The sequence below is a fragment of the Narcine bancroftii genome, chromosome 12 (genome assembly GCF_036971445.1).
Source record: "Narcine bancroftii isolate sNarBan1 chromosome 12, sNarBan1.hap1, whole genome shotgun sequence".
Taxonomy (NCBI): Eukaryota; Metazoa; Chordata; class Chondrichthyes; order Torpediniformes; family Narcinidae; genus Narcine; species Narcine bancroftii.
The window spans coordinates 71591440-71601556 of record NC_091480.1 but is presented as its reverse complement, the minus strand read 5'-3'; the positions used below and the strand labels follow the sequence as shown (position 1 = coordinate 71601556).

At 42.7% G+C, this 10117-nt stretch overlaps 1 non-coding gene across 1 annotated transcript; it reads right to left on the bottom strand.

Annotated features, from left to right (window-relative positions):
* Window positions 1–6945: 6945 nt before the first annotated feature.
* Window positions 6946–7072, bottom strand: LOC138747819 (U8 small nucleolar RNA). The gene has a single exon (XR_011347675.1). It is a non-coding gene; the product is annotated as a U8 small nucleolar RNA (small nucleolar RNA).
* Window positions 7073–10117: the final 3045 nt, after the last annotated feature.

Sequence of the window (10117 nt, the reverse complement as noted above, 5' to 3'; positions counted from 1 at the left end):
GTTTCTGGTGTAATTGATGAATTTGACAAAAGAAAAACACATAAAGCATTTCTGAATGGGAAGAAGTGATGACTATTTATGATCTGAAATTCCGAATACAGAATATTGTATTAACTGCTTCTTATTGCACTACTGTGTTCTATTGTCTTCTATACATTTTGAATAAAATTGCTTGCCATTACTTTTTTATAAATCATGCTAGTCCTTTTATCCATATAACCACATAACAATTACAGTACGGAAACAGGACATCTCAGCCCTTCTAGTCCGCACCGATTTAAGTGAACTCCACTAGTCCCACCTACCTTCTCCCTGCCCATAACCCTCCAATCCCCTCACATTCATGCACTCATCCAACCTTCTCTTAAATGACAAAAATGATCCTTCTGCAACCACCTCTTCCGGAAGGTCATTCCACTCAGCCACAACTCTCTGAGTGAAAAAGTTTCCCCACATGTTATTCTAACTTTTTCCCTAACCCTTAACATGACCCCTTGTTCCAATCTCACCTACCCTCAAGGGGAAGAGCCTATTCACATCTACTCTGTCTAAACCCCTCATAATTTTAAAAACCTCTATCAAAACCCCCCTCAACCTTCTATGCTCCAATGAAAAAACACCCTGTCTACTCAGTCTTTCTTTGTATTCTAAATACTGCATGTGGCAGGCTGCACCAAAGGAAAATACAGACACAATACTGTTTGGGGCAACACAGCTTTATTCCACTCACATAAATATCTAGTTGGTTGCTAGCTGTGCTTACTGTGATCCCGGGGGAGAAAGAGAGAGCATACAGTCGGGACCTCAGCTTTAAACCATGGGCCCTCTGGGACCACCTGGTGGTTGGATGTCATTAGGTCAGGTGCCGTGTCTCTAGGCCACCTGGTAGCCAAGTGATGTACTGCAGCATATTATCACACTGCAATCCAGGCAACATTTTAGTAAATCTTTTCTGCCCCCTCTCCACCTTATTGATATCCTTCCTATAATTTGGGGACCAGAGCTGCACACAGTATTCCAAATTTGGCCTCATCAATGCCTTGAACAGTCTCAACATCACTTCCCAGCTCCTATATTCTAGGCTTTGATTTATAAAGGCCAGCCTACCAAAAGCCTTCTTTACCACCCTATCTACATGAGAATCCATTTTCATCTTTATTCCAAGATCTCTCCATTCCTCTGCATTCCTAATGCCCTCCCCTTCACTGCATGTTCAGTTCTGTTACTTATAAGTACATCATTTACACTACACGTACATGTATATACCCCTACATAAATCATATATATTTAGCAATTATTACAAAAATACTTAATGAGCAGTTTGAAATGGGGCCTACATTTCCCATCTGACTCAGGCATATTACCAGCTTTGCATGGGCCTGCGTGCTGTATGTCTAAATTAAAATTAAAAATAACTTATTTTCTGCTGCTGATGAGGGATAGGTATCACCCTAGAAACCAGTGATATCACTTGTGTTCTTATGGAGCCACACAGCATGGAAGTAGGCCCTTTGACTCATTGAGTACTCGCTAACAATCAGGCACCTATTTACTTTAGTCCTGTGCTGATCATTTTTTATTCTCCCCACATTCCCATCAAACCCCCCTCCTCTTCCCTCACCCTCCACCCCCTCCCCCCACTCTGGAATAACCTACACACAAGAGGCAATTTATATTGGCCAATTAATCTGTAGTGGTCACGTCTCTGGCACCCAGACTGGACCCTCAGCTCAGAACAGAAGGAGGGAATAGAGGAGAGCAGTGGTGATAGGGGATTCGATAGTTAGGGGGACAGATAAGAGGTTCTGTGGGAGAGATCGAGATTCCCAGATCGGCCTTTTGGCTAAGATCAAGTGTAGAGAATCCCGGATGGTCCGTTGCCTCCCTGGTGCTATGGTGAGGCTAAAAATAGGAAGTTAATGCAGCTAAATACGTAGCTAAGGAGATGGGGCAGGTGGGAGGGCTTTGTGTTCCTGGACAATTGGGCTTTGTTCCAGGGAAGGTGGGACCTGTTCCAAAGGGATGCTTTGTACCTGAACTGAAGGGGGACTAGCATCCTTGTGGGTAGGTTTGCTAGTGCTGATTTGGTTGGGGGGGGCTTAAGCTGGATTGCCATGGGAATGGAAACCAGAGTGCTAGTGTAGACAGTGATGTGGAGGATGATAAAGGTCATGTGATGACTGCAGAAATCAAAGGTTTGTATGTGATAGAAATGTTCTCAGGTGTATTTCAATTCAAGAACTAGGGATTACGACATTATTGCTTGGTGTAAGAGGGGCAAGACTGGCAGTTCAATGTTCCGGGGTTCTGTTGTTTCAGATGTGATAGAGGGGGAGGGATGAAAGGGGGAGAAATGGCATTGCTAGTCAGGGAAAATATCACAGCTGTGCTTAGGCAGGACAGCCCAGAGGGCTTGGCACAGAGGCCATAAGGGTGGAGCTGAGGAACAGGAAAGGTGTGACCACACTGATAGAGTTGTATTATAGACCACCCAATAGTTGGAGAGAATTGGAGGTACAAATATGTAGAGAGATAGCAGATCAATGTTAAAAAACAGAAAGTTGTGATAGCAGGAGATTTTAACTTTCCACACATATTTACTGGGACTCCCATACTGTAAAAGGGCTGGATGGCTTGGAATTTGTTAAATGTGTTCAGGAAAATTTTCTAAATCAATATATAGAGATAATAATGATAGAACTAGGGATTACAACATTATTGCTATTAGTGAGTCTTGGTGTAAGAGGGCAGGACTGACAGTTCAATGTTCCGGGGTTCCATTGTTTCAGATCTTCTACAAGAGAACCAGGTCAGGTGACAGAAGGTGAACATTTTGGGTCAAATTTCAAGCTAATTATGGATAAGGAGAGGTCTGGTCCTTGAGTTGAGATTCTAAATTGGAGAAAGGCCAATTTTGTGGAAATAAGAAAGGATCTAAGAAGAGTGGATTGGAATAAGTTGTTTTCTGGCCAAAATGTGTTCAGTAAGTGGAAGGCCTTTAAAGGCAAAATTTTGAGAGTGCGGAGTTTGCATGTTCCTGTCAGGATTAAAGGCAAAGTTAACAGGCATAGGGATATTTCAAGGGATATTGGCAATCTGGTTAGGAAGAAGAGAGAAGTGAATAGCAGGTATAGGCAACAAAGAGCAAATGAGATACTAGAAGAATGTAGACAATGTAAGAAAATACAGTAAAACCTCATTAGAACACGGTAGTTGGGGTCCAAGATTTCATACCGCGTTACAGCCGAGTCGCAGAACAGATGCATATATGTCACGATTCAGGAAGCAGGAAGACAGAATACTGTGACTCAAACCCTATAATAAGACCTTTAAGACCTTTAAACTCCACATATTAACATCCACATCTTGTAAATGAATCATAAGAACCCATTTTTGAGTTTGTGGCTGTTCGCCACTGTTAACCTGGCTCCTAAAATCAATGTTTGGGGTCCAGAGACACCCACACTATAAGCGATTCCCCGGATTAACGAATCACGTTAATCACTGTATTTAAGGAAATCAGGAAGGCAAAATGAAGACATGAGGTTGCTTTGTCAGATAATTTGAAGGTAACTCCGAAGGGTTTCTACAAGTATGTTAAGGGTAAAAGGACAGTTTTACAGAAGAGATAAGCCTTCTTGGGCAAAAATAGAGCTGCATAAGGTTGCAGAGCGCATAGTAGAAGATTTTATATATAAATGGAATTCAAAATTAATTTTGGGTGTAAAAGAACCCCCCCCCCCCTTATTAAAACAAATAATTAATATTTGGCATAAAATAAATGATCAAATCAGGACTAAAGAGAGCATCTCCTAAAATACCTCTAGCTCAGAATAGGTTTACACCTTTAATACTGGACAATAAAATCTTGGGCACCTGGTCCCAAAAAAGGATCAGGTGTATCAGGGATTGTTATGAACAGGGGAAATTAATGTTATTTGATCAATTAAAAGCCAAATATGGTGTAACTAATAATACTATCTTCTGCTATTTTCAATTAAGACTTTATTTAAGGGAGAAATTGAGCCCAATGATCACCTCACCACAGTGCAGTGAAGTAGAGGCTGGTTTGAAAGGGGAGGACAAAGAAATTTCATTCAAAAGCGTATTTCCTACTTCAAATGGGTTCCCCGAAACAGGGGTTACATAAATCTAGACAAAGGTGAGAGACAGTTTTGGGTAAACTGATTGATAAAAAAGTCTGGTCCAACTTATGTTGGGACAGCATGACCAATACTATTAACATAAGTTATACATTGGCCCAATACAGTATTTTGCACCAACTATATCTTACGCCATAAAAATTACACAAACTAAAATCAGAAATATCAGATCAATGTTTTAGATGCGGCAAAGAAACAGGAACCTATTTGCATTCAACCTGGTCGTTCCAAGGTGAGGCCTTTCTGGGACGATTTGGGAAATCTTTTAGAACAAATCACTAAGGTTCAATTTATACAGATGCTGGAATTGTTTATATTGAGGAAATATAGCAGATGTAAGGCTAAAGTGAGGCTGTCGAAACACCAATTAGAATTTGTAAAGATCGCATTGGCGGTGGCCCGGAAATGTATAGTAGTTACCTGGAAATCTGATTCCTATCCAGATATGATCCATTGGAAAACAGAAATATATGCTTATATTCCCCTGTAGAGAAATTACAATGTTTTTCTAAAAATTTGGAGTCCGTATCTTCAACACGTAGGTGTAGATTGTTAATGATGGTCCCTCTGCCCTCGGCCCCCTGCATCCGGGAACCACCTGGGATTCTGGGTAAGTCAGGACATTTGCCCCTTGGCAGGAGATTCATGAACCAATTAAACCTTTTCCCTTTTTTTTTGTCTCTTCCTTTTCTCTCTTCAATTATATTGACTATTTCTCTCCCTTTTTTTCCCCCCGGGTGGATGGAGGGGGGAGGGAGAGGGCTCCTTTTTTTTTTCTTTTTTTTTTCCTTCTCAAAATCAACATTGAATGATAAGATTGTGTTTCTTTTTTGTAATTAATGAATTTCATGTTTTCATGTTGATTTTAAATGTAAATAAAGTGATCAAAAAAAGGAGTAAAAGGATAATAAGGGACAAAATTGGTCCCTGAGAAGATCAGAGTGGCCATCTATGTGTGGAGCTTCACAAAGTGGGGAGATCAAACAGATTTATGCATCAGTATTTACTTAGGAAGCGGGCATAATGCATAAGGAAAGAAGGGAAACAAGCAGTAGCAGCACAGGAGATGTAGAGATTAAAGAGGAGGAGGTGCTTGCTGCTTACAGTGAATAAGAGTTGATAAATCCACAGGGCCTGACATGATATTCCCTCAGGCCTTGAGGAAGACAAGTGTAGAAATTGCAGGAGCCCTGGAAGAAATATTTAATATGTCCTTAGCCACGGGTGAGGTGCTGAAGAATTGGAGGGTAGCTCATGTTGTTCCATTGTTTAAAAAATACTCCAAAAATAAACCAGGAAATTATAGGCCGGTGAGCCTAATTTCAGGAGGAGGTAAATGATTGAAGGGTATTCTGAGAGATGGGATATACAAGTATTTGGGCAGCCAAGGGTTGATTAAGGATAGTCAGTGTGGCTTTGAGTGTGATAGGTCGTGTTTAACGAATCTTGTAGAGATTTTTGAGGAGGTTGCCAAAAATGTTGATGAAGGAAAGGCTGTGGATGTTGTCTACATGGACTTTAGAAAGGCCTTTAACAAGGTCCCATATGGGAGGTTAGTTCAGAAAGTTCAGACATTAGGTATCCATAGAGAGGTGGTAAACTGGATTTGAAATTGGCTGAATGGGAGAAGTCAGAGAGTGGTAGTGGGTGATTGCTTCTCAGACTGGAGGCCTGTGACTAGTGATGTGCCTCAGGGATCGGTGCTGGGACCATTGTTGTTTGTTGTCTATATCACTGATCTGGAAGATAATGTAGTAAATTATATCAGCAGGTTTGCTGATGACACTAAGATTGAAGGTGTTGTGGACAACGAGGAAGGCTTTCAAAGCTTGCAGAGGGATCTGGACCAACTGGAAAAATGGGCCAGAAAATGCCAGGTGAAGTTTAAAGCAGACAAGTGTGAGGTGTTGCATTTTGGAAGGACAAACCAAGATGGGACATACAAAGTAAATGGTAGGGGATGGAGGAGTGCGATAGAACACAGGGATCTGAGAATACAGATATATAATTCCCTTAAAGTGGCGTCAAAGGTAGACAGGGTTGTAAAGAAAGCTTTTGGCATCTTGGCCTTCATAAATCAAAGTATTGAGAACAGGAGTTGGGATGTTTTGGTAAGGTTGTACAAGACATTGGTGAGGCCAAATTGGAGTATTGTGTGCAGTTCTCATCGCCAAATTACAGTAAGGATATCAGTAAGATCGAAAGAGTGAAGAGAAGATTTACTAGAATGTTGCTGGGAAAGGTTAAACGGGTTACGACTTTATTCCTTGGAGTGTAGAAGAATGAGGGAAATTTTTTTTAGAGGTTTACAAGCTTATGAGGGGTATTGACAGAATAAATGCAAGTAGGCTCTTTCAAATTAGATTAGGAGAGGTAAATACGAGAGGACATGGCTTTAGGATTAAAGGGGAAATGTTTAGGGAGAGCCTCTTCACTCAGAGAGTGGTGGGAGTGTGGAACGAGCTGCCATCTAACGTGGTAAATGCGGGCTCCCTCTTAAGTTGGGAGAGGGTTGAGGAATGGGCGCAGGTCAGTGCCACTAATGAATGTTTCAGCACCGGCTAGAACAGGGTCTGTTTTCTGTGCTGTAGTGTTCTATGGTTCTAACCTCCCAACCCATACATCACTGAAATGTGAAAAGCAAATGAGCTTCCAGGGGAAATTCTGCACCGTCAGATGGAGAGTTTGCAATAGTGAGGGTGATTCCACTGACGCTGTAAGCCAGCAGTTATCCCAGCTGTGACATCACACCACCCATAATTCTTTTTTTTCTTTCAGTGGGATCAGAAGGCCCTGAGGGGTAGTTGGGTCCTCGAGGGAGGAGTTAGTTAATCACTGACTCATTAAAACCATTTATCATTTCTGCTGCAAAAAGATTTGCAACAGGTAAGGATATACCTCATTGAATTCAGATCTATCTGAGAGAGCCTGAGTTTAATGTTTCACCTACAAGATGAGTGCGGGTACACTTCAAGCATTTGATGACAGAACAAATTATGCCACTAATACTGAGCTAAATCCCTCAATGGAATGAATGAATGAAGTAGAACAGGCTGTGAGGTTGGAAAGGATTAGATTAATGTGGAGGAGGTCAACACAACCTCATGAGCCAAAGGACCTGGACTCTGCTGTTCTCTTCCATGTTCTTCTTGGTGAGTTTTATTACAATATTCACCATGGATGTTTGAACAGCTCAAGATAGGACTGATATTTACTGGCCAGAATTAACTAATACTGCCACTGCAAAAATATGGATGTTAACCTAAAATATTCATTGGCTCTCTCTCCATGGATGCTGCCTAATCTGCGGTGTTTCTAGCATTGTGTTTTGATTCATGTTTCCAGAATCTGCAGTGTTTTGCTTCTTTTATAGGAGGAAGACTTGCATTTAAATGATTCTGACAGCGGGGGAGGAAGAGGAATGTAACCATGGTGGCAGGAGATGAGACTGGAGGAGTACAGGTGTCTACAGGGTGCAGTGAAGCGCAGCCTGGACAGCGTCGAGGGGATCCTGACCACCCTTCAACATGTCATGCCGGGGCAGACCTCAATGATGCGGGAAATGGTGTGCCTTATGAACTGCTCCATTGCATTTCTGTCCAGACCTCCACAACGTCCCTTTCACATGCCCCCCCTCCCCACCCCAACCCTTCCCATCACATCACTCTCCCAGTAGCCTGCTGCCTCCTGTGATAGTACAGATCTATCACCAATGTATATAGTGTATATAGTTACAGTATCTAGACCGTGCTTACAGCGATTGGCTGAGAGCTAAGCCACGCCTACTGTCTGGGCCTTAAAGGGTTGTGTCCCTAGCCAGGTCGGATCATTCCGGACTGGTCGGCCACCTGTGAAGAGCTCCTGTCTTTTGCTAATAAAGGCCTTGGTTTGGATCAACAAGTCTTTGATTCTTTCGACGAGCTCTACACCTCCTCCAATGTCCCGATGCAGGCCCAATTGCAATTCACCCGTTACCTGCAGGCCACCCCACAGCAGGAGGTCATTCCCACTGCTGTAGATGCCAACCAGTCCTAAGGGGAGATTGTCTATGTCCTTTTACCTTCCCCTCATCCTCTCAGCAGTGCTGTAGTGGTCAGTAAATGAGAGTTTTGTATTTCAATGTCCTGTGACGCACAATGTTGCACATTATTAGCAGGTAATATGTTTACATGGAGACACAGACACACAGTGGTGTGGGCTAAGCAAATGTTTTTTTATGCTATCTCACATTGCTGCAACTACATGAATGTATTGAGGTTGATAAGCTAATGCACGGGTCAATTAAAGGAGAGAAAGAACATTGTGCATTGTATTCTGTTTATCTTTTATTGTGTATTACTTTTTACCGATGTTCTGCACAGAGCATGAACGCTAGGAAAAGGTTAAAGGACTGATAAGCACTGGTGTCCATATGCAACGTTTTTATAAGATATCAAACATTATGGAGCCACAAGTAAAGAATGTAAGGCATTAAACCATCATATTAAATGCACATGGCAGTAATGCATGATGACTGGAGACAGCCAGTTGTACATTTGCGCGGGTACTTTTAAAACATTGCACTGCATGCCTATACAAATCTTTACTGAGTTACTTTGAATTTTGCTGCATGATAATTTTCCTATTGTAATCCAAAAAACCTGAACTTTGACATCATCTCACAGTCTCCAATGTCCAACGTTTACATAGTTGACACAATGGCATCACGGAAGGCATGGGCAACACGCGCTGTAGAACCACACAAAGAATTTCTCTCTGGCTGACGGAGCTCCTGCTCTGGAGTGATGTTCTTCTCAGACAGGTAGTTATCCTTATTAATCTGGCACATGTTATGCAGGACGCAGCAGGCAATGACAACATCCGACATGAACGACTCACTGATCTCTAACCGTTTGCTCAAATGCCTCCAAAGGCATTCTCAACCACTATCCGTGCCGAACTTAGACGAAGGTTGGACCTCCAATTCTGGGGGTAGAGAGCACGATGCTGTGGGAACCCCTTCATAAGCAATTCCTGAGGGGGTAGGCAGGGTCCCTGACCAGATGTGCTGGAATCTCCGCATTGTCAAAGTACATGGATAATTGTAACCAGTCCAGAATAGATGTGTGAGTATCACATTTAGCTCACCCATTGTTGAATGCATGCACACATTTAACATCCATTCTGCTGTCTGTGTACGTGTGTCTTGGTGGAATAATAATTTATTTCAGCCCTGGACACAATCTGCCCATTGTGGTGCAGATACATACTTCCTGTGGGAACAAATAGCCACCTGCATCCACTGCCTTCCTGTAAAGGGGTGAGTTGGCTAAAACCCAAGCATCATGAGTGCGGCAGGGCCATCCCACAAGCATGTCTGTGAACCGGAAAGGAAACAGCGCAATCAATGAGTAACAACCTGTGGGCACCTGCTTCCGCAGGCAGACAAAATTAGAGAGAGCCTAACTCCCTTATTGTCCTTTGTGGTCTACGACAGCTTGAAGAATTATAGAGTGCCACTCCTTACGGTTGTAGTAGGATGATTGGTAATCTTTTGGGGCCGTGATGGGAGTATGTGTGCCGTCGATAGCCCCAGCGCACTTTGAATATTCTTTCTCGGCAAGCCCATTTATAGTCTCCTGAAGGCGTGTCCCACTTGGTACCTGAATGAAACGCTTCATGAGGGTCCATCTCAGGGCACAAGTCACCTGTTCACGACCACCCACACCAACACCAAAAAGAACACTGATGGTACGATATCCACATGGGGTGGCATACCATCACAAAGGCAATAGCAAGCCGGACATTCCAGAGGAGGTTCCAGAGGACTTCTGAAGTTCGTAACCTGACGCATCAAATCTGGCTTGAGGAGGTCACATATGAAGGCGAAGGTGCTCTTCAACATTCAGAAATGAGTCCGCCACTCCACATCATCAAATTTGAACTCGATGTTCCCCCACAGTACTGGCCCCTAT